Source organism: Equus caballus, chromosome 1 (assembly GCF_041296265.1).
Source record: "Equus caballus isolate H_3958 breed thoroughbred chromosome 1, TB-T2T, whole genome shotgun sequence".
NCBI lineage: Eukaryota > Metazoa > Chordata > Mammalia > Perissodactyla > Equidae > Equus > Equus caballus.
In genome coordinates this window covers 195,376,528-195,400,458 of record NC_091684.1, presented here as the reverse complement: position 1 = coordinate 195,400,458, position 23,931 = coordinate 195,376,528, and the positions used below count along the sequence as shown (strand labels likewise).

The following is a 23,931-nucleotide window of genomic DNA, read 5'->3' as shown; positions in this document are numbered from 1 at the left end:
CCTATTTATCTCTTTACTCTGTGCTTTGTGTCCCTTTTCTCCCTTTTTGTTTTTTTCAGGGACCTTCTTGAGGATTTCTTGTAGGGAGAATCTCATGGCTACCAAGTCCCTTAGCTTTTGTTTGTCTGGGGAAGTTTTAATTTCTCCCTCATATTTGAAGGATATTTTTGCTGGATAAAGTATTCTTGGCTGAAGATTTTTGTCTTTTAAAGTTTTGAGTATGTCATTCCAGTCTCTCCTAGCTTGTAAGGTTTCTGCAGAGAAATCCGCTGAAAGCCTGATAGGGGTTCCTTTGCAAGTTATTTTCTTCTGCCTTGCTGCCCTTAGTATTCTTTCTTTGTCATTCATTTTTGCCAGTTTTACTACTATATGCCTCCCAGTAGATCTTTTTACATTGACAAATCTAGGCTATCTGTAAGCCTCTTCCACACAGATTTCCCTCTGTTTCCCTAGGTTTGGGAAGTTCTCTGCTATTCTTTCTTTGAACACACTTTCTGCTCTATTCTCCTTCTCTTCACCTTGTTGAATACCTATAATTCTTATGTTGCATTTCCTCATTGAGTTGGATATTTCTTGGAGACTTTCTTCATTTCTTTTTAGTCTTGGTTCTCTCTCCTCCTTTGTCTGGAGCATTTCAACATGTCTATCTTTGATTACACAGATACGCTCCTCTCTGATTTCCACTCATGCATTCAAGGAACCTGTATTTTGTTTTATCTCTTCCATTGTGTCTTTCATCTCTAGTATTTCTGATTGATTCTTCTTTATAGTTTCAATCTCTTTTGTGAAGTAGTTCCTGAACTGGTTGAATTGTTTCTCTACATTTTCTTTCACCTCATTGAGTTTTTTGATGATAGCTATTTTGAATTGATTGTCATTTAGCTTACATAATTCTGTGTCCTCGGGACTGAGGTCTGGGTTCTTGTCATTTTCTGTCTGGTCTGGTGATCTGATGTAATGCCTGATGTTGGAAGATAGGGTCTTACCCATTCTGATATTATTCGGTTGCAGTTATTGCCTATCGCCACTGGGTGGGGGTCAGGAACCATGTGTTCTGAGCCCTCTGCCTTCAGCTGGCATCCCAGGCAGTTGAGGGGTGCAGCACAGCTGGGTCGGGTTGGGGGAAGGGTGCTTTCTCTGGCATCCAGTCCCTGGTTTCCTGACCAGCTCTTGCTATTCTGGTCTCCTGGGGTGTTGGCTTGATGATGTCATGCCCGGCAAAAACTTTCACCCCATTAGAGGGCTTCCCTCTAGGCTGCAAGGGCTGGTGGGAGTCCTGGGTGATACCATGAGGGAGGGACACCTCCTCTGCTCCTTCGCACGGTCTTGATCCCAGTCTTTAGGGGAGGGGAGCAAAGTTCTCGCTTCCCTGGTTCCAGCTCCTCTGAGGTGTGCTCCATCATGTGGCTGCTGTGGGTCTCTGAATTTTTTGTGTTGTAGGATGTTGTCTGTTGGAGTATGGTTGCCCCTTTTTGTTGTATGTTGGAGGGGAGAGAGTCTTGGGCAAGTTCCCTCCGCCATGATGCTGACTTCACTCTCTAAATTGGAAGTTTTATCCTTATAATCAAGAAATTTGAATTCTCACTAATGAAAGTTTTCTTTGGCTTCTTAAAAAAATTGATAATATTTACTTTGTTGACATATTTAGCATGTGGTGAAACTCTTTTTAAACAAATACTTGACAATTGATGTCTTGTTAACATTTTTTGTGCAGTTGATCATATTGTTAATCTAAAGGCAGAATCTTATATTTATTACTTTGTAATTTCATTTTATTTTCATCTGTGCATAAACATTTTAAGATTTTAAAATATATTTGTTGTAGAATTTCATTTCTTATTTATTCATTTCAGTTTTTGTATTTTTCTTTCTTCTTCTTCTTCTTCTTCTTCTTTTTTACTTGCTGAGGAAGATTTGCCCTGAGCAAACATCTGTTTCCAATCTTCCTCTTTATTTCGTATGTGACCTGCCACCACAGCATGGCCACTGACAGATGAGTACTGTAGGTGCATGCCCAGGAACCGAACCCAGACTGCTGAAGCAGAGCACACTGAACTTAACCAGTAGGCCTGTGGGCTGACCCTCCATTTTTGTATTTTTCTATTTTGTTTAAAATTATTATTGCTTCCTATATTTCATCTAATTCATTGCTAAAAATATTCCTTGGGGACAAGATCAAGATAAAACCACTTTAATATGCTGTGCTAGAAACACAACTCCAATTTCAGGCTCTTTATCAGGACCTGTAGTAGACTCTTTCTAGATATTTATAAACCAATGTTTCTTCCCTTAATACACAGCTGAACCCTGCTTCCCAATCTCTGTTCATCTAGGTGGGCTCATGAGACTAGCTTTGACTGATGGAATGTGGGAGGAAGTGATCTGTGCCACAGTCAGGCTGGGTGCCTGGACCATCTCATTTAATTCTTCACACATTTTCTTGACCTATCTCTGTGCACAGAAGCTCCAGCAAAGTGCCCAGTGACCCAGTGGGTTTTGGAGCCATGTGATGGAAGGATTTTGAATCACAGAGTCATCATTTAGAGGAGAGCTACCCAGGAGACCCTTTAAAGGAGGAACAATTGAATTGGAATTTTTAGGAGATGAATTTCTTTTCTTGTTGTCTTTGTTAATCCACTGAGGGTTTAGGGCTATTTGGCATGCTTATTCTAATTTCTGTCTTCTTGGTTACTGTTTCCATCGAGTCTCCATTTCTATGATGTATGCATGAAGTTATAGAGTGTCTTCCAAAATGTGTGGGCGATTTTGTTCTCTTTAGCACTTATGAATGATTTAGAAGTGAGTATGCTTTAACAACAACAAACTTAGGAAAGAGAAGAAATTCGTTTACTGATTCTATGCACAAATGGATAAATGCACATTGGCTATGCACAAGGGATAAAGTGGAAAAATCCTAATTTCTAAGATTCCAATTTTAAGATCCCTGCCCCCTGTGTGGAGACACTCCTGGTCTGGGACTTCTCCCCCATGTAACTTTATGTTAATGTCTCCTGAAGCTGGACCATTTTCTGGTATCTCATTTTTCCCATTCTTCTGTGATACTAGAGTGGTTGGACTTTGTCTGAATGTAAGAATATCACACCAAGACACCAACTTAATTCTGTGACTAATTCTCAGTTTGTATAACATTTCACTCAAATTTATCCATCAGAAAAGAATCCAATTTCTATTTGTCTCAAGTTGCTACAACTGAATGATGAAGAAGTAGTTGTTATTAAGGAAGCCAGTTTAGTAAATTGGGTCAGTCCAGTTTTACGTTTGACTTACAATATGTTTTAGACAAACAAAATTTAATTCTTAAAGTTAAATATTAGTGCAGCCTTGTTTTAGAAAAAGAAAAACTGAGAAAATAATCATCTGTGAAGTATGATTCCTACAGAGAGACTGAAATCTGATTTCCTTTTCTATTCTAACCCCAAGATTAGATAATCACAGAGATAATATTTAAAAAGAGTTCTTTCATATGTAAAGATGGAGAATGTAAAAGGTCTCACTGAGTCCAGATTACCAAAACTATAGAATTTCCCTGATTAGCTGTCTCAGTGGCTGATGTTGGTGCCCTTCGGATACCTTCTTTTCACTCTTTATTTCTGTGTGTGCTGGAGTGACTTCTAAACTGATGTACCTGGAATTCATTTCCTGGAGTTATCCTTTGGTTTCCATAGTCTACTCTGCCTATATTCTCAGCAGGCAGAAGTTGTAAGAAATTAGTGCTCACTTCCACAGCCTTCAAAAAATTATTGGTGACAGTTGGTGTACAAATACCCCAGCTCCCAGGCTCCTTGGATGGGACGACGCAGAGAGACTTTCACTATCTCCCAAAGTTCCTCAGGAAAATTAAGTTCTAAGTCCTCACAGTTGTTACCGTCTTAGTAATGCACCCTCTATATTTTTTCCCCTCACTTCCCCAATATCCTACTGGTGTTTCTGGGAACACTTTTCAATGCACTGCCTGCATTTGAGTCCTTGTCTCAGGGTTTGCTTCCAGGAAGACTCAAAAAGGCACATGTCAATAAAGAGAAGTGTGTTTGACTTGGTATGATGATACGTTATTCTAAAATGTTAACAGGTAGATTTTAGCTTTAAGAACAAGCAACACATCTGACTTATCTGTATTTTCATAACCTTTATCAAAAGTGATTTTATGCATAATGTGTATTAAAACATTAACACATATTTTGATTTATCTAATTTGCAGTATAATCACAAGGTATCTTTTTAATAACAAGTTCAGGATTTTATCCAACATCGATTTCAAGGTATAATTTTTTATTTCATCTCTAGAGAAGAGGAAGTCTTGAATTCATACTTTATTCTCTTCTACTGGTGAGATTCATTTATAGTTGTCAAATTTAGTGGAACAGATCCTGCAGCATGTCCCTAGGCCTATAGAGGACTTAGTTCTTCTTAACTTCCTGTAAACACTGCGTATTTCATACCCGTTCACTGCTTCTTAATCAGAGAACATAATGGAAGAGTTGCTTTTAAGTCTGTGTAGCCCTATCTTTATCAAGCTGATCACAATCCATTCCCTACTGGTCAACCCCTCCTCTTAAGAGGTATCCTGGAGCACCTGCTGGGAACCCTTTCCTCATTCCACAGGCACGCAGTCAGAATAGCTACCGGAAGCTTTCCCTCACTTGCTCTGCATCTGTTCCTACTGCCTTTAGGTCATTGTGCTCATTCAACATGATTCTGAAAATCCCAGACGTTGTGTGAGCCTTCTGGAATGGAGGTCCAGGAAGGCCACTTCCAATTAGAGTCTGTCAGTTTGCAATGTTAATTGAGGACCTGCTATATGCAAAACATTCTACTAGAAGCTATGGTGAGAGATAAAACAAAAATACAAGGCCTTTGCCCTAAAGAAGTTTGTAATTAGTTGGATATTTGAAAAATAGACATAAAAAAGAACTCTGTTAAAAAATAATCTGGTGAGTAAAATTAGTATGCATATGAAAACTACTGAAGGAATATTGATACAAAATATGATATGAATTAGAAAGCCTTTCCACTAAATATGTTAAAGAATTCAAGAAAATAGATATAATTAGTATCACATCAACATACATTAAATTTCTAGGTTGTTAGTTGTGTAAAAACTACCAGCTCTTGAGCAAACTTATTAACTGAAAAGTAGCAAGGTGTTCCACAAAAGTTAGGGACTGTTCTAATGTGCAAGTGTGTCGATATTTTTGTGCTTATTTTTATCAACAAATTTAAAAGCATGTTTGCATCTAAATTCAGTAATGTTTCTCCCTCATATATAAAAATTATGTATAAATTTTAACTGAAATTTTAAAGTGTTAAAGCCATTGGTTAAAGCAAGTAAAAAACTCTTGAAAAAGCAGCCATCAGCTGTGTGAGCTTCCTTTAAAAAGTTAAATGCTCCTTCCGAGGCAGCGAGAGACTCGAGACTGGCATTCCGTGTTCTGACTTCCAGTCAGTTCCTGAACTCTGTGAATCTTGTTTTCTCCCTGAGGGCAAAGTCTGCTACTCTCAATTCTGTATGGCATACATATTTCATTAAAAAAAGAAGAAAAAAGTTAGGAGAGGCAACATAATTTGTACAAATACGGTGAGCTAATAAAATGGTTTGAATCTGAAAAATATGTCGGAGGATGTTTAATTAGATTTATTTCACGTGGTTTTAAATCTGGCAAACTCTGAGTCTCGCTGCGAATATAAAGTAAGAGTTTGAATAGTAAATTATTGCTTGCTTAAATACTTAGCGTCTGAGGCCATTACATGGTTAATACTTTCCCTGAATTTATTCAGAATGTATTATACTACCTAATTTAAGTTTATGATAGTCCCAAGAAAACCTAGTAAACTTTATTCTGTGGTTCTGTCTATACCATGAGTCAGATGAAATAATTTGAAATATTGATTCTTGACTAGCTTTATAGGACAAGGTGTAAAGATTCTCAGAGAGTAAAAAAAGCCATTTGATTTATGCAAGATAAGAAGCTCTTTAAAATTAAAATGATTTCTGAAACCTCCAACTTTAAGGCAAGAGTTTATTTTATTATTTTCTTCCTTTGACAGTTGAAGGAAATGGTTCTTGTCAGCCTGGCTAAGGATATCAGAGAAGACATCTGACCTTGTCTTGATGCTTCATGTTTTCAAAAAACAGCTCTGTTCTCTTGATAGAGGGAGAAATTTAATTAACCATTTTTAGCGTCGGAACTATCCCTGCAAGACCAAATATTTAAGTATCTGAAAAGTAACCTACTTTCAAGCTCTTAAGTTGAAAGGGAGATGAAGGCTTCTAAACCCTGCTAGAGAACGATGCGCTGTTTTGTTTTGTTTTATTCGTGGTCACTTGAGTTGTCACCAGGCTTAGAATATAAAAATCCATGTGTCGTGAGGTAACTATGAGACAGACACACATTGACGACATCCAGATGGCTGTGAATGAAGTAAATGAGGGGTTTGTTCAATTTCAAACATTTTCAGGTGTCCGTCCCTACTAATTAGGTTCAAAATGTGGAGCTAACATGTGACAAAAGGCTTTTAGAAGGCTTTTCTAATTTTCAGAATGAGCTAAATTAGAGAAAGAGTAGCAGATGCCATTTTGTAATCCCACCTCCACTCTCCTGTTCGAGTCCCTCACCACCTCACACCGGCTCCTGCAGAGAGCCTCTCAGCGGGCCTCGCCTGCGGTAACACAGTGCTCCGTGAATTTACTCTGCGTATCATTGCCAGAACAATCTCTCTTAAATTCAGGGCTCATCATAGTACTTGTCACTAAAAATTCTGCATTCATTCTGTACTTTTTCACTAATAAAAATTCAATTTCCTGTGCTTGTTTTTTCTCATAGTTTGTTGAGATTTAACCCCTTCTTCTCCCAAACCAATGTCCTCGTCGCCTCTCCTCTCCTCTCCCTCTGGCCCCATATTCCAGCTGGCCTGGCCCTCTCCTATGGCCTCAGGTGCCCAGCTTGCTTCTGCCTCCACACGGTGAACCTGCATCCTCATCTCCTCTGTCCAGCTTCCCAGGCTTGCCTGCCCTTCAAGGCTCCTTGCTGACTACCTGAGCTCTTCCTTTGTCTCCTCTCCTGCGGCTTGTAACTTTGTTTTTTGAATTTTATGCCACAGAAATTAATGTGATTACTGGCCTCTTTATGTTACATGTCCACAATATCTTTTGTGAAACCTCAAGGCTGTTTCAAGATTCAGAGTTTTTCAGATTTTAGAAAAGTTGTGGTGAACGGGCAATTATTTTTTTAGGATCTTCATTGAGATCCAGCCACTACCCCAGGATGAAAAATGTTAACATTCTGTAGTCTTGTCTATACCCCAAGTCATGTCAAACATGAAATTGTACAAATAAACTTTATAAATAGCCTCAAATCATTTGAAGACAGAGTCTGTCGTCAAAAGGCAGGGTTTGTCACGTCAGATTTTGCTTTCAAATGGGTTATGGAAAAACGCTTTTTGAGAGCTTTTTGTACTTCAGAATGTTGTAGAAGCTGTTGAAATGTATATAAGACACTGTAGACATGGATTAGTAGTTATTGTGTATGTTGATAGTTGTTGTATAATGATTCCTACCGATGAATCTTGTTTTTCTCAAGGTCTTGTAAACTCCTAGAGAAGAGGGTGCCCCCTATGTCATTATTTCATATACTCCTGTCCAGAGGAGCAGTGCAGTGCCGAACAACAGTAGGTGTCAGGCACGTGTGTTTGTGGCGAGACAGGTCAGCTACTGAAGGGCACATGGAGGTAAAATCAAACTGCTTGATCGTATCTCTTCCGGACTGTGCATCTCAGCGTTTATCTTCATCCTTTCTTAGACTCATGGCCCCTCTTTGAGGACCTCCATATTCTTAGAAGTAGCCATACATCTTAAATTAAAGTCTGTAACTCCCCATTTCCAATCATAACAATGTCAAGTAATAATAATAATATTTAAACTCTTTATGGTTTTCTACTGCTTAAAAATTGTGTTCTGATAAATTTCCTCAAAGCAAAGATTCTGGCAAAGAAATGATGGCATCTGTCCATAGGTCCATTGGGAAAAAGAGGGCAAGTGACTTGTGATCTTAATGGCTGTTTACTGACAGAGGGCGGTATGCTGTAGCTGAAAAACTCTGAGTTAGAAAATCTATTTCTTTCATATTTTTTCTCTCTAAGAGTATGGAGCAATGTTTTCAATGAGAGGCTGACATCTGGAAAACAGTGCCTTTGAATAGTGCCCTTTGTGGGAGGGAAATTCTACTTCATATGGCATTATATATAGTGACCCATTCAATATTCATTCAACAAATAATTCTCAAATGACCCCTGTGTGGCAGATTCTATGTGATTCAGTGTTGGGAACAGAGCATTAAACAAAACCAACACAATTCGTCTCATCAGAGAGAGTAGGATCCAGCATAGCAGAGCTACGATACTTGCTGTAGTAGCTGAAATGCTGAGCTGAGACTGAGAAATCGTGGTTCCATTTCTTCCTATGCTGGCCCTGAGACTTGGTACATTGTGAATTCAATAAAGAGACAACTATTCTGGGGCTCAGTTTTCTTTTCTTCTTTCTAAGTGAATAATTGGACTAAAATATCCTTAATTACCATCCTTTTTCAGTTCTTCCATTCTGAGGGGTTTTTTATTGAAAAGATGCTTCAAATTAAACAAATCATCTAGAGTGAAGATTTTGAGTGTGTCCTGTGGCATGGAGCAGAATAAAAGCTCTAATACATAAATAGTTAGTTTCCTTTATTAAGAAAAGTTCTGAATAATTATAATAATATATCAGGAAACATTTTCCAAGCACCTATTAGGCTTGGGATATTAAAACATATAAAGCATATTATCTGCCCACTGATAAGGTACAGCCTCTTTTGGAAGTAAGAATGGATGTAAGATCATAAACATAACGGTGTACTACAGAAATTCAGGGGAAGAAATAATCCCTAAAGATAGGCATGATTGAAGGAAAGCCTGGAAGCATTCATGAAGGAGAGAGTATTCCTGACTGGGAGAATGAGACTGGCCAAAGTGTGGACATGGAATTATGTATGGCATTCCTAGGGGAGCCTGGCTCTGTTTCATTGATGGAAGAGACTAATTTGGGTAAGGGTTACAGGGCAAATGCTTTCTCAATATTTAAGCAGTGGCCTGGAATGCCAGGTTAAAATTTGTATATCCTCGTGTGGGCAATGAGGAGCCATGGTAGAATGGTTAAGCAAGAATGCTCATTACGCAGCTGTATTGTGAACAGCATTGCTGGTGGAAGTGTGGAGGGTGAAGAGAGAAAGCAATGAAACAGAAGGCTCTTTATCTACACACGTGACTTGAGCCACTCCTATTTTAAACAGCTGGTTCCAGTTCTCACAGTATATTGGTGGCACAGTAGGAATTAGAAATTATATCTTTTAATTATGCGCCCATGATTGTTATCATGATGAAGTTGTCTTAGAATCAAATAATGCTGGTAATAAAGAAACCCTGGAAAGCTTTCCTCTTTAGCATGTAACTGTTCACCAACTCAGCAAACGCTTTGAGCTGGGGCTATGTTAAACTACTGTCAACAAGCTAATTTATTTAGTGAGCACACATTTTGACATTTGACATCTGCTCTTTATAGAACAATACAAATGTGGAGATGGTGTTGCAACTAATAGGAATTAGAAAAAAGTAGTGAAAGTATATTTATATATACATATACATATAAACATATATGTAGTCTGTGCTCTAGTTTGGAAGAGAATGCAAAATCTACCTGAAATATTATGTGGTTTGTCAATAAGTACATTAGAAGATTTAGATTTTCTCTTCTGTTTCCTGATTTCCTTTCCCACTGAATTTGTGTTTTATTTTATTTGAAGGACATATAGACACAGACCAAGTATCCTCTGCATAACTTTATAATAAAGGTTATTTTTAATGAATTGTTGCTGCTGAATTTTCTCTCTCACCATAGTAAGTCCCTAAGCATTTACTTATGTCTTCTATATCCTTTCTTCTCGCAAGGTAAGCATATGGTGTTATGCTAGAATGAATAAATCACCATAACTGATCATTTTGACTACAACTGATAGAAAAAATGAGTTGGAATGACCCCACTCAATATGCATAACAATTATTAATTAATAAGCTTTTCAGTAAAGATTGTATGTTCACTACGTATATGCTCCTTTCTAATTCTTTCTGAATTTTTACATCTCCATACTTTTCTTCTCCAGATCTTATTCTGTGCCAACTCTAAAATTCCTGCTGACACCTCTCAGAGCTCACCATCGCTCTAATCTTGCCTAAAGGTGCCAAATATAGTTATCTGCTCCTTTCAACCAGAGTGTCCTCAGGAAGTGTTGTTGGAGAAGCTTCTTTCTTTCTCACAGCCCTGAAGCCACATTGTGGTTCTTGTCTCTAATTCTCTCTCTCTCTCGTGGACCTTCCGTTTTCATACTCTGTCAAAGTCCACAGCTCTCCATGGTTTATAAAGCCTTCTGCCTCCTGGGCTTCCACTTCTCTGTCCCTGTCACTGTGCAGTCCTGATTTGCCCCATCAGGAAGCATTGTCCACTTGACTTCACACAAGACTCCACCACGGCCAAGCCTCCAGCAGCACAGTAGACTTGACTGAAACCCGTCCAGTTATTATGGAGGCGGATGTGCCTCCCAGCAATGCAGCTGTACCTGGACCTGGTGGAATCACTGAGCTCAGTTCCTGTGCCCTTCAGTGCATCCAAACATTCTATATCTTCTGCTGCTTTTCTGTTCTGCATTCTCCTCTCTCCTCCTTCCTTTCAGGACAGTAGAAACAGATCTTTCCCCCATCGCCACCAACCCCCTCATGGAAAACAGCATCACCTTCCTCAGAAGCCTGCTAGGCTCTCCCTCCAGACTGCCCAGTTTCACCGTCACCAGGAACACTTAGAAATGCATTTTTAAAGAAACGATCTCCTGACTGTCAGATAAAATGCCTCTACGTCATGACAGTCACATCAGAAATACCTGGATCTCTAGTTACACAGTGCCTAGGCATATCCATGATGGACTCTGTTTTCTTACCCTCTTTTTGGAAAAGAGGTGTATGTGTATGTTAAGACCATAAAGGCAGACCATTAGCTTCAAATAAAACATGACAATTGAGAACTCTTTTCAGGTGTTTAAAAAACCAGAAGTGGAGAGAAAAGAGTTTTTCCCCAATATTTCAAAGATTTCCCTTAAATTGTATTTAGTCAATTATTGTTATAATAATTTTGTAGCAAGCATTTATTTAAAGCATATATTAGGCGTCACTTAAATGCCACTAACCTGCACAAGGTCAGCTAAGTGTCATCCTCTTGAGTATAGACGCTGAGCCATGCTGCTGGGTTCTGATTCTGAATCTGCCCTTTGACAATTCTGTCAGTTGTGTAACCCTATCATCCATACATTTTTCACTCTCTGAACTTCACACAACTAATTTTGCTCATTTCTAAAATGGAGAGAATAATATCTGACTTATACCATTGCTGTAGGGCTAACATTGGTTAGGGCTGTAAGGTTCCTACCTCTGTGACTGACAAAAAGTGAGCACTCAGGCAGCTCATCTCTTAATTGCCATTGACAGGTGGCATGCTCAGGCTACAGGAGACTAGGCAGGAGTTGCAAGAAGGATGGTCATCATTGTCACCATATAAACTCTGCATGGATTGAGGCCTGAAAAGAGGCACTTTAAATAAATCAGGAGGTCAGTGGAAAGCTTCCAAGAGTAGGGATTGCTAAATGAAATAGTGTCAATGAGTTAATCTAATCACGAGAGTTCATCTCCACCTCTTCCTAGCTTTATGACCTTGTGCAAATTGCTTAACTCCTTATTACAGAGCAATAAGGATATCTAATCCGTACAGTTCTTGTCATTATTATCTAATTATCACAACTACATTTACCAACATTAATCAAATGCCTGCTATTTGTCCAGTAAAGTATTAAGCCCATTATAAGGATTTTGTATTTAATTCTTACAACTATAAAGATTTAGAATGGAGATTGACGTTCTAAGAACTCCATAAAGGATGTCTGATGAGAAAGTGCAGGAATGAAAGGGAGGGGCAGTGGAATGTATCATACTGATTTTGTTTATTCATAGGTGCAAGAGACTTCATCAGGCATATAAAAATAATCATCACCATTAATACTATTACTACTCTAGCAACAATGAAAAAGATAAAAATTTTACAGCATTTACTGTGTACTTTCCACTGTGTCAAGTCCTTCACAAGTATTAGTTCATTAAACATGCACACATGCCATTTTACCTTCCAGATAATGAAACTGAGTAGAAGGAAAGATAAATGAGATAAGACAGAGGGGATGTTTGATGGGCTTGAGATTCTGGAGGAAATAGAGTCAAAAACTCAGATAACTTGAGGGAAAACTAACTTTCTTGCTTCCTAATACAAGGCAGGCAAGAAGGCGATAGAAAAAATACAGATAAGGTAGGCTGGCAGGGGCTGGGCAGTTGAAGGAGTTCATACCTGTTGGCCGTTTTGGTCTGCTAAAATAGAAGGTAAGTCATTTTGTGAGAATGTGGGCAAAGGCTGAGTTAGAGGCATGCGTCTGGAGCAGGTGTGAGGTGTTGGGAACGCCATTTGCTTGGAGGAGAGAGGCTTGTGGAACAGCACCGAAGGCTCAGTCAGTTTGACCAGTAGGTCCACCAGGCAAGAGGGAGAGAAAAGAGTAGGAGGCTCACGTAGGAAAAGGAGCCCTGTGGTTGTACAATGACAGAGACAGAATGCCTTCGTGTGATCTCAGTGTCCAGGTAATAATCTTGTTAGAGGGTTGCTGAGGTGGAGTGGGAGGTACCATCTTGTCAGAGGAGGGTCATTAGGGAATGTAGAGCCTGCGAGGATGGATGCCACAGTGATGTAGGTATTGGAATCACCCAGTTTGATGGCAGGAATCACAGTGGAGGGAGAGGTTGTAAACTGGGTGTAAAAAAGTTCCTCAAGAAGTTGATGGAATGGACAGGTTATCACATGATGCAGTAAGGATAGGAAGAGTGCAGAGGCTGCCTATAGGAGTAATTAAAAACCAATGCAATGGTCTAGAGGTTAAAATCGGGAGCTCTCACTGCCGTGGCCTGGGTTTGTGTCCTGGTCAGGAAACCACACCACCATCTGTCAGTTCTCACATTGTGGTAGCTGCATGTTGCTGTGATGCTGAAAGCTATGCCACTGGGATTTCAAATACCAGCAGTGTCCCCCATGGAGGACAGGTTTCAGCAGAGCTTCCAGACTAAGACTGACTAAGAAGAAGGAACTGGCCACCCACTTCTAAAAAAAGTGGCCATAAAGACCCTGTGAATAGCAGGGAGCATTGCCTGATAGAGCGCCCGAAGCGGAGAGGATTACGCAGAAAGACCCAGCAGGGCTCCCTCTGCTGACCACAGAGTTGCTAGGAGTCAGAATCCACTCTATGGCACTAACAACAATAAACATGATTTGTGGTATTAAATTATTACTTTGGTACTTTCAATAAACCAAATATATTCTTTGGAAGAATAGTTTTAGAAATACAATATCTGGAGGCCGGCCCGGTGGCCAAGTGGTTAAGTTCGCGTGCTCCACTTCAGCGTCCCAGGGTTTCGCCAGTGCAGGGTTTCACGGGTTCAGACCCTGGGGGCAGACACGGCACTGCTCATCAGGCCATGTTGAGGTGGCGTCCCACATGGGACAACTAGAAGGACCCACAACTAAAATATACAACTATGTACTGGGGGGATTTGGAGAGAAAAAGCAGAAAAAAAAAAGAAAAAGAAAAAGAAGAGGCAACAGTTGTTAGCTCAGGCGCCAATCTTTTTTTTTTTTTTTTTAAAGATTTTATTATTTCCTTTTTCTCCCCAAAGCCCCCCGGTACATAGTTGTATATTCTTCGTTGTGGGTTCTTCTAGTTGTGGCATGTGGGACGCTGCCTCAGCGTGGTCCGACAAGCAGTGCCATGTCCGCGCCCAGGATTCGAACCAACAAAACACTGGGCTGCCTGCAGCAGAGCACGTGAACTTAACCACTCGGCCACGGGGCCAGCCCCAGGTGCCAATCTTTTTTTTTTAAAAAAAAAGAAATACAATAGCTTTACTTGTTTTTTCTCTGTGCTCTTATATCATTAACAAGTATTTCTAATTATGTTTTGCTCTATTAATTTTTGCAATTGATTATTTTTTGTTAGTTTAGAGAAAAATAATTTAAAAACACTGTGTGTCTGGGCCGGCCCTGTGGCCAAGTGGTTAAGTTCGCACGCTCTGCTGCAGTGCCCAGGGTTTTGCTGGTTCGGATCTTGGATGCAGACATGGCACCACTCATCAGGCCACGTTGAGGTGGCATCCCACATGCCACAACTAGAAGGACCTGCAACTAAGATATACAACTATGTACCAGGGAGGATTTGGGGAGATAAAGCAGAAAAAAAAAATACTGTGTGTGGTGACAATCGGTGATTTTCTGTGCTAGGGTACTCTCCACCTATCATATTCCTTCAACTTCCATTTTATTCCTTGGCCATACGTATGCTATACTCTATTATACTGTTCTATATTGTGTATAGAAATATGTGTGTGTGTGTGTGTATATACACATATATGACATATAAATACATATATCCAGAATAATTATTTTATATTATTATAAGTAAAAATATTAATAATACAATATATTATATATTTGTAGATATATATTAAACATCTCTTCTTTGTTTTCCTTATTTTTCCATGTTTTGTAGTATCAGCTCTCTCTCTCTGTTTTCTTTTTTTTTTTGCAGTTTCCTAATTTCCCCTCTCTTTTACCCTTCACTTTACTTGGTCTACATATTAGTGCTAGTTCTGATATTATACATAGTATTTGCATTTTTATACTACTAAGATCCACACTATGGTTTCATATTTTTAAATTTATTTAAGGATACTCTTTATTATCAATAAGCCAGATCTTGCAATGAAGCATAAATTTATGTTCTAGTCTTCTGAAACTTCTGAGTAACACCTGTCTCTTCTTAGGAAATGGATGTGAATTATTATCAGCAAGTTAAGAATACAGTAAAGGAAGAAACAGTCCTTACTTATCCTCTTCTTCAATTATTCAACAAATACCTGTGTGCTTTTTATGTATTTGGCATAATATATGATTGTTCTCCTTTATCTGTATGATATCAACATAGCACCTTATTGAGAATCAGGAAGCTGGGCTTCATCCAACTGTGTCGTTATCCGTGTGACCTTAGATCAGCAGTCACCGCGAAATGAGAGTTGGAAAAAATATTTTTCTAAGCTCTAATCTAGCACTGGCATTCTAGCGCAGCCAGTCATTTCTGATGAAAATGTATAGTTTTAAAGCAACAAATTAGTGAAACCAAAAAATTAGTAGAAAGTGAATATTTTCAATAATTCTTATTGTTTGTCTGCCAGAGATGTTTACTTTAACTTTGTTATAATGCTTTGTCAAATTAAAAGAACAGCCCTATGTCATAGCAGCTTTAGAATAAATAGCCAAGATTATTGGAAGGTTAAATTAGGAAATGAGAAATTACTTAGACCAATTTTTTTTCTTTATTCTACACTTAAATGTGTAAATTCTATTTTAGAGAGAGAAAGAGAGCAATTTATTACAAGGTACTGTATCCCACAAATGTAGGAGCTGGCAAGTCTGAAATTTCTAGGGCAGGAAATTCATGTAAAAATTGATGTTTCAGCCTTGAGTCCAAATTCCTCAGGGTAGCAGGCTGGGGACTCCAACAGAGTTTCTACGTGGCAGTCCTCAGGAGAGTTCCTTCTTCTTTGCAACCCCAGTCTTTGCTCATCAGGCCTTCAACTGATTGTATGAGACCCACCCATATTATGGAGGGTAATCTGCTTTACCGCAACTCTACTGATTTAAATATTAGTCATATCTAAAGAACACTGGCCAAGAAATATCTAGACTGATGCTTGACCGAAAATCTGGGCATCAGAGCCTAGTCAAGTCTGACACGTAAAATTAGCCATCACAGCTCTTTCAATCATTCTGAGATTTTATTTATTCTTTATTCAGATGTCTCATCAATTCTCTTTAAATATAAAAGACATAAAATAAAAGTTTAAAACCATTACTAAATAAATTAAGTAAATCAAACTGGCTGAATGCTGCAACTTATATTAACTTAGCGTTCTTATAAACTTTCCATCCTTATGGTCTAATATGAGGCTTGTAATGATCCCGTCAGTTTACCCTTTCTCTTTTTGTTAAGGTAAAGTAAAAATAACTAATTGAAGTATAAAAAGTGAAAACTAACCATTTGACCTATTTTAAATAAGTTACTCTTTCAACCATTTTTTGTTTTGGATTAAGTCACAACCCGATTGAGTGTATAACATAAAGTATATCGTAAATTTATACCGTCACTGAAGACAATCCACAGTACACTCATGCACATAGCTGTGGCTAGAGGGATAACCATTAGCTATGGATGGATTTTTTAAAAAACAGAATTGCAAAGTGCAGTATCTGTTCTTATCAGTTTAACAACAGAATTGCAGCGTAAGTGCATACCTGTCGATTCCATGACTAATATCATTTTACAGGGAAATTAAGGACTGACTGTGTTATCATAATTGCACAATACTGAAATCATGTCATCTTTGCTGGCCATCGTGGTGCTTTTATCTCATTTTGTTATTTCAGATTCATCAACAAGATCATTTCTGACAGATGTGTCCGGATTTTTAAAAAAAATTATTCTTGTTGCTTTAAATCATATCGTGGAAAACACATTAATACGTGATTATTTTCATCTTAGCCTGAAAAAAAAATCTCAACTGATAGTATGATGTTGCTATCTGATATCAACGCTGCAGTCTGATGGTTATGTGTTTGTTTTCTTTTCACTGTGAGCCTGGGATGGTCATCACGGTAGAAAGCATTCTAACCACCAATGGCTATTACTGGCACTTTTCACTGTTATCCTTTCTCCTGGAAACAGCTTTTCCCTGTTTACAAGTGCAGTTGTAATGGTTTCTAAGCCTTTCTTATTTTCCCATCACTGCCGTTCTTTGACATTGCTTGGCTGATTCCACTATGTCTCAGCGTAGCCCTTGGAGAGAATTCCTTGGAATCATTCACTGTTAGGCCTTGGCAGTTGTCGTGGTAGAAGATTACTTAGGTATGCAAATACTAAAAAGTAATTAAATTAAAAATACTTGTGTTTACTATAAAAATCAAGATCCTAGGGCTGGCCCCATGGCCTAGTGGTTGAAGTTCTGCATGTTCCACTTCGGCAGCCCAGATTTGCAGGTTCAGATCCTGGGTGTGGACCTATACCACTCCTCAGCCACAGTGAGGTGGCAACTCACATGCAAAATACAAGAAATTTGGAAATTTGGCACAGATGTTAGCACAGGGCTAATCTTCCTCAAGCGAAAAAGGAGGTAGATTGGCAACAGATGTCCGCTCAGGGAGAATCTTCCTCACCAAAAAAAAAAAAAAAAAATCAAGATCCTGATAATAATGTTCCTTACCCTATAACCTGTAGCATAGAGTATATGATAATTTTTGAAGGACCGTTGTCTTAATCAGTTGGGGCTGCTATAAGAGAATACCATAGGCTGGATGCCTTAAACAACACAGATTGATTTCTCACAGTTCCGAAGACTGGGAAGCCCAAGAACTCGGCGAGGGCAGATCTGGTGTGCAGTGAGAGCCTGCTTCCGTGTTTGCAGGTGGCCATGTTCTCTGTGTATCGTCACATGGCAGAGATCAGAAAGCGAGAACAAGTTCCAGTATCTTTTCCTATGTTAAAAAACAAAATTCAACTGAGTAAATTTGATCTAATTGGCTTTATTAAACCATTCATGAGTCAGGCAGCATCTCATCTGGCAAGCACAGAGATGCTTGGAGGAGTCACACATGGAAGGCTTTAATAGTAAGGAGAGCAGGACAAGGAAAGGAAGTCATCAGCAAGGAAAAATAAAGATCACTGAAGGAAGGTAAACGTTAAGGTGACAACGGTTTCTCATTGGCTGAGCTGTGACATTTTCTATTGACTGGACTTTTTGCTGGGCAAAAGGAAGTCTTCCCACCTCCTGCTGGAACAGTAAAGAAGATGCACTTACTATTTGGTGGTGCAAGGTATGTCTCTTCCTGTGGGGTCAGTAACTGACACTGTAATTGACTTCTTCCTGGTTGGAGTTATTAACATCTTCCTGTTTGGGTTGATTGACAACAGAGTGGTAGGGTGTGAGAGCTCCCTCTACAGGCCTTCCCAGCTTCTACACTTGTAGAGACTCATCCGATTCGTGAGGGCTCTACCTTCGTCACCTAATTATGCTCCAAAGGCTCCACCTCCTAATACCATCATGTTGGGGGTTTGGATTTCAACATAAGACTTTGGGGGTGGGGGCACAAACGTTTGGTCCATAGTAGTAGTGAGCCCTTTTAAATGTATATTATGAAAATGCCCAAGTTGTAGATTACTGATAAATGAATCCAAAGTTGAGAGGATAATTTTAAGTAATGAAAATAACTTTTAATTTTTTTCATATGTGAAACTCTTATAAACTCTACTATATTTAGCTTCTGTAGCTTTTTAAGTTTATGCCACTACTTCTCTGCTTACATCATAATGTATCTTATAGGACGTGTTATCTAAAGTTATTGCACAAAGTCGTTGCAAAAAATCCAGCCTTAGGAAGCAGATAGTATGTTTTGAAATTCTGGCTCCAACACTTAGAAGCTGTTTGATTTTAAATAAAGTATTTAAAACCTCTGCGCATCAGATCTCATATAATAACTGGAAATAATGATTTCTATATCTCAGGGTTCTTGTGAGGATCAAATAAGAAAATGCAAATCAAGTCTTGACTGATGTGCCAGATATGGTAAGTGATCAGTTAATGCTAAGCAGTTAGGGTTATCTCTCTGGGTTGAATAGATTAAGGAAAAGCCAGGTACCACTATTATTGCTGTTTCTGTTCCACTACTGTTATGCTCTTACTACTACAACCGCTTGCTCCTTCTCTTGTAATCTATTTAATGAGTAGTGACTGTTTCACATGATGCGCTTCCTGCTTTACACAAATTTCTCAACTCAAGGGAAAATCATTTAGCTTATAAGTCATTCTAGTTCAGTCTTTCTTGAAAAAGGATGAAGAAAAATCAGAAAACATATTTTCTTTTTGTGATAATAATATTCTTAGAAATTAAATAGCTCACAAATCATTAAATAAAGATCTCCTTATTATGAAAACTCATAAGCGTAATATGTAACATGTCATATATATAATTATATAACTATATTTAAAACTATATAAATAAATATATATAACTTGGTATTTATAAAGTCTAAATATCTTGAATGTCCCCAAATAGGATATGTAAGAAACCATCATTAAACTAAAATTAGTCTTGATATTAGAATGCTCAAAAAATCATAATTGTGAATTTTTTTATTTGTGTGGATTTTATCTATATTTTAAACGCAGGTTTTAATTCATTATTTTTCTTTACTAGACATAGTGTCTGGGTGGCTGTCAATAGTTATTTGCTATAGGTCTCAGGCACTTAAGATGTCTTCCACAGATTGAAGAGAATGTACAGTTTACTTACAAGTTCCTTAGCTGTCTTCCTGACTTGGGATTGTCAGTTACAAACCGAAGCAAATTTTGAATTCGTATTGCAATTGCATTTTAAATTCCTACCCAAGATATCTAACAGTCAGTCAACTGTTTGAACTTATCTATCCCTACATGCTTTTAATTTTTTAATCAACATTTTATTTCCTCATCTGATTATCAAATGAAACCTTAATAGGAGGATGGTTAAACTTTGTAGATGTAAGCCCGTATTAATCATTTTCATGTTCCCAATAAAACCAGTTCATCAAACACACACTGCAGTGAGATACGTACAGATTCTGGGCCTTAATGTCTTCACATTTTGATATTAGATGTTTTCAGGGAGTGAAATGTTAAATCAGTTTAAGGATTTAAAAGTGTTCCTAGGAGACATAAGGATATTTCCGCTATTCCCTAGTTATATTGCAATATTATTATTTTTGCACTGTTAAGCCATGATTTCATTGAAAAGAGGATGCTTTTCATGATAGTTCAATAAATGCAAGAACTATTGCCAACATTGATGGAAATTTGAGGAATTAAATACAATCATTGAAATTCAAAATATAAGTAATATATGCATGAAGAGAATACAATTTGAAGTTGAAAGAATGAAAAGTTTTGACTCCACTGGTTTTAAATAGAATATGTACTATCTTTGTTTAACCAGTTAACTGAAGTTTGTGCTGGAATACAGGGATTGTTCTTTAATGCTCAGGAGAGAAAAAGTAAGAGCTTATGTCTTATATCAAATATTCGTATCGCAATCATTCCAGAATACATAAAATAAGTAAGAAAGGGATGTGTTGTAATAGAAAACACAGGCAATGCATTTGATCCTGTCTCAATGTTTAATAGCTAAATGGCTGTGGGAAAGTCATGAAGTGTCTTTAATCTCAGGTTTCCTATTGCTAAAAAAAGAAGAGTAGTAATAACCTTGCAAAGTTGTTGTGAAGAGAGAGATCCATCTAATTACCTCCTTGCAGTCCTAGGGTAACTTAAACCATCTTTATCTGTGTGCTATCCCTTTATCTGAATCTTCAGCTCAATACTATAGTTTCATTGTGGTTTGCTGGTTTATTGTGAGCTGATGGCTTTACTTCAGCAGACCCAGTGCTTGTCCTGAAACGGTGCTTCCTAGAGAGACCCAAGGGGCCAGTTAACCAAGTTGAACAGGAACTCTTTAGTACTGTCTCTTAGACAAAAGAATGATCCCAAGATAAGGATTTTTAAAAGGCATAAAAACGTTCATGCCTGAATACTGTAAAAAATGCAAAAAATATATCAAATTGGTGAATTAACTAAAATTCCTCATCAAAAACCAACTGATGAGTAAGTTTTATCTGTGCAGTATATACATATAAAGTAAAGCTACTTTGAAAGCACTTTTTGTAAAAGCCTTTATTATCCGTTATTCAGCCCAAGGGAAATGGAAAATTAATGATCCACATTCTTCTGAATGAACTTAAGCCTGGACCTTCTGAATATGTTATTATTTTATTAAATTAGCCTTGCACCTCAAAATATTTAAAAGCATTCTTTCTGTGTCTGGAAATTCTCTTTCAGTTAAATTTCAGCTCTATTAGCAGAATATAATTTTGCTGTCCAGGATACAGTGCATTCCTTTGAGGTACAGTGTGCTGGGCAAGGGATTATTGAGTTTCTTATTCTGAAGAGACTTAAAAAAATTATTCTGCCCTCTATGGTAGTGGCTAATGAGCAAGATATTGCATCTAAGTTAGTCTAATTAAAATGACCATTTGATAAATGTACCCTAAGACTAAATTCATGGAAGTCTACTATTTAGAAACCTGTCTTCTTACTATTGTCTCCTATTTTCATAGTATGTTTAGAGCGATTTTATAAAAAATGAAAAGTGACAAGGTATTAAAATGCCATTTTCAGGGACTATCTGAAAGAGCCACCAGGATGCACGCAAAGAAAGGCATGCAGTTTTACCATTCTCTGAGCTCCAGATATGCTGTGAATAGAGATTTGGGCACGTTAAATCACTCTGTCATTCATGCTTCATCAGCACTTGTTAGTAGCTTTCTGTAGGCTTATGGGAAAGCCAATGTGCTAAGCCCTTTATGTTCATTGTCTCATTAACACTCACAATTCCCTTTGAAGGAGATACCACAATGACCACTGCTTTCCCATTTACCCTGCACATTGAGAGATCAAAGATGAACAGGAAGACATATTGTACATCCTCATAAATCTGATAGGACACTGAGAAAAGTCAGAATAATGAGGAAGTATATGTAGTCACATGGTTAAGATCTCTGACTCTAGGACAGATAAGTCTAAGTCTTAATTTCACCCTAACTAGCTTTAGGGCAATAGGTAAGATTCCACATATTAACATAGTTGTTAGCGATATGGTACTTATCATACTGTGTGTTTACAAGTATTAAATAAGTCAATATGATAATATGATACAAAGTTATATTAAGCGACCAATAATATTAGTTGTTTCTGCTGTTGCTGTTATTACTATGATAGCTACTGCCACCACTCAGTTATTACAGGGTGAACAAGGTTACGTTAGAGTGCTGAGATCTTAACTCTGTCAAAGATGACTGGGGGAGGTTTCCAAGAAAGGTTATACTCAAGCAAAGTCTTGAGGTATGATTGGGCATGTCACCAAGAATTTAAGAATCACAAGGTTCCCTGGACTTGGGGTTTTATAAACAATGTGATGACAGGCTTCAGATAGCCCTAACAGAAGGTCTATATGAAAACTGTATTGATGGCATGTACCTTTGAACCCATGAGACTGCTGCTGAGTCCAGGGGAAAGTGTTTTTCTGCAGCGGTGGTTATCAATCCACTGCTTGCATGTGGCTGGTTGGAGGACACCACTGCTAAAGTCAATAACACATGGTTGGCTTCTTTAACTGAAACTCTTAGTAACTACTGAGAATGATTGACCACATCCAATGAAGTAATAATATTGGTATACAATTGGTTGTTACAGCCAAACTAAACATAGTTTTATATAATGAACTCTGAACAATATGTACTGGAGTTCTACTATTATTAATTTCTGTGCCCTTTTTCCAAAGAATGAGCAAAGTGTTTCTTTTCTGGTCTGGCACAAATTTCTCTCAGTCCATCTCACACTTATCTGCACTGATATTGTCCTTTCCTTGCCTTATTCTTAACTGCTAATTGCAAAAAGTTCCCAATGTCTGCATTTGTGCACAGTTCAGATTTTAAATGAAGAGACCTCATTATTGCATTGCTAAAGTGGTTGCTTTCTGCAATATGCTCAGTAGGATGTGGGAAGTCAGTTACTCATTATCTGGGGTGGCTTTTTCCATTTACATCAACCACCAGCTGTAGGATTCTGCTCCTTTGATTAGCTTCTGGGTCTCTCTGCCGTCCTTCTCACTCACTGTGTGCTCCACAGGTAGGATCCTTTCCCTGTGTGCTGACTTTGAGAAGGAAAGCTGGAATGGATGTGTGATCTTACTGAGTATTTTCTGACTGCAGTGCATCCGATTTACCATTTAACCGTGGCATGTTCATTAATCCCAAACGTTGATCAGCCGATGAAAGAACAAGTAGACAAGTAGCAACTCATTATTAGTGGGAAAATTCAGAGAGTATTATTATTCTTAGCTTGGTAGCCTGTTGTTTTCGTGGACATAGAGTCATTTTCTAGTAAAGAGTTTTGAATGAAATAGAAGCAGATAATGGACACATTAATCAAATGAAGATGCTAAACTGTAGATGTGACAACCAAAACTTTTGAAAAGGTAAAGATGGCCCTAAGATAGCCTTTTCTAATAATGGATACCATAATTAAGAGTTGGTGATAAAGTTTCCAGCATTATCTCAATTTTTTTCAATTATTTTATTGAGATCATAATGGTTTATAGCATTGGATAATTTCAGGTATACATTATTATTTATCAATTTCTGTACAGACTTCATTATGCTCACCACCAGTAGTCTAATTTTTATCCATCACCATATATGTGTGCCCCTTTACCCCTTTCGCTCACCCCCAGCCCCCTTCCTCTCTGGCAATTGCTAATCTGTTCTCTTTTTCCAAGTCAAATTTCTTTTTAGGATTCAGAAATTAATGATTTTATATAGAAAGCAATTTTTGTTCTCTTGAATTGAAATAAGTGGTACTAGTTTATTTTTTGGGAGCTCTGTAAAGAATACTTTTAAATACTTTCATGAAAGAAACATAAGAAAGAACAGTATGGTAGGTTTCTAGGGTTTTTATATTTTTTTCAAATTTGTGAAGTGCTGATGTACATAGAATTCTAGCCCTGGGAACACACATACACGTATACACACAGACACACACGTGTCTGTGTGTATATATATG

At 38.0% G+C, this 23,931-nt stretch overlaps 1 protein-coding gene across 6 annotated transcripts in view; it reads left to right on the top strand.

Annotated features, from left to right (window-relative positions):
* MDGA2 (MAM domain containing glycosylphosphatidylinositol anchor 2) overlaps window positions 1-23,931 on the top strand; it is a 782,115-nt gene that overhangs the window by 426,115 nt on the left and 332,069 nt on the right. Inside the window, exon 2 of one of the 6 annotated variants that reach the window (XM_070275024.1) lies at window positions 18,789-18,849. The exons of the other annotated variants lie outside the window; for them this stretch is intronic. The gene's annotated coding sequence lies outside the window, so the exon portion shown is untranslated. The remainder of the gene's footprint in view (window positions 1-18,788; window positions 18,850-23,931) is intronic. 6 annotated transcript variants of the gene reach the window in all.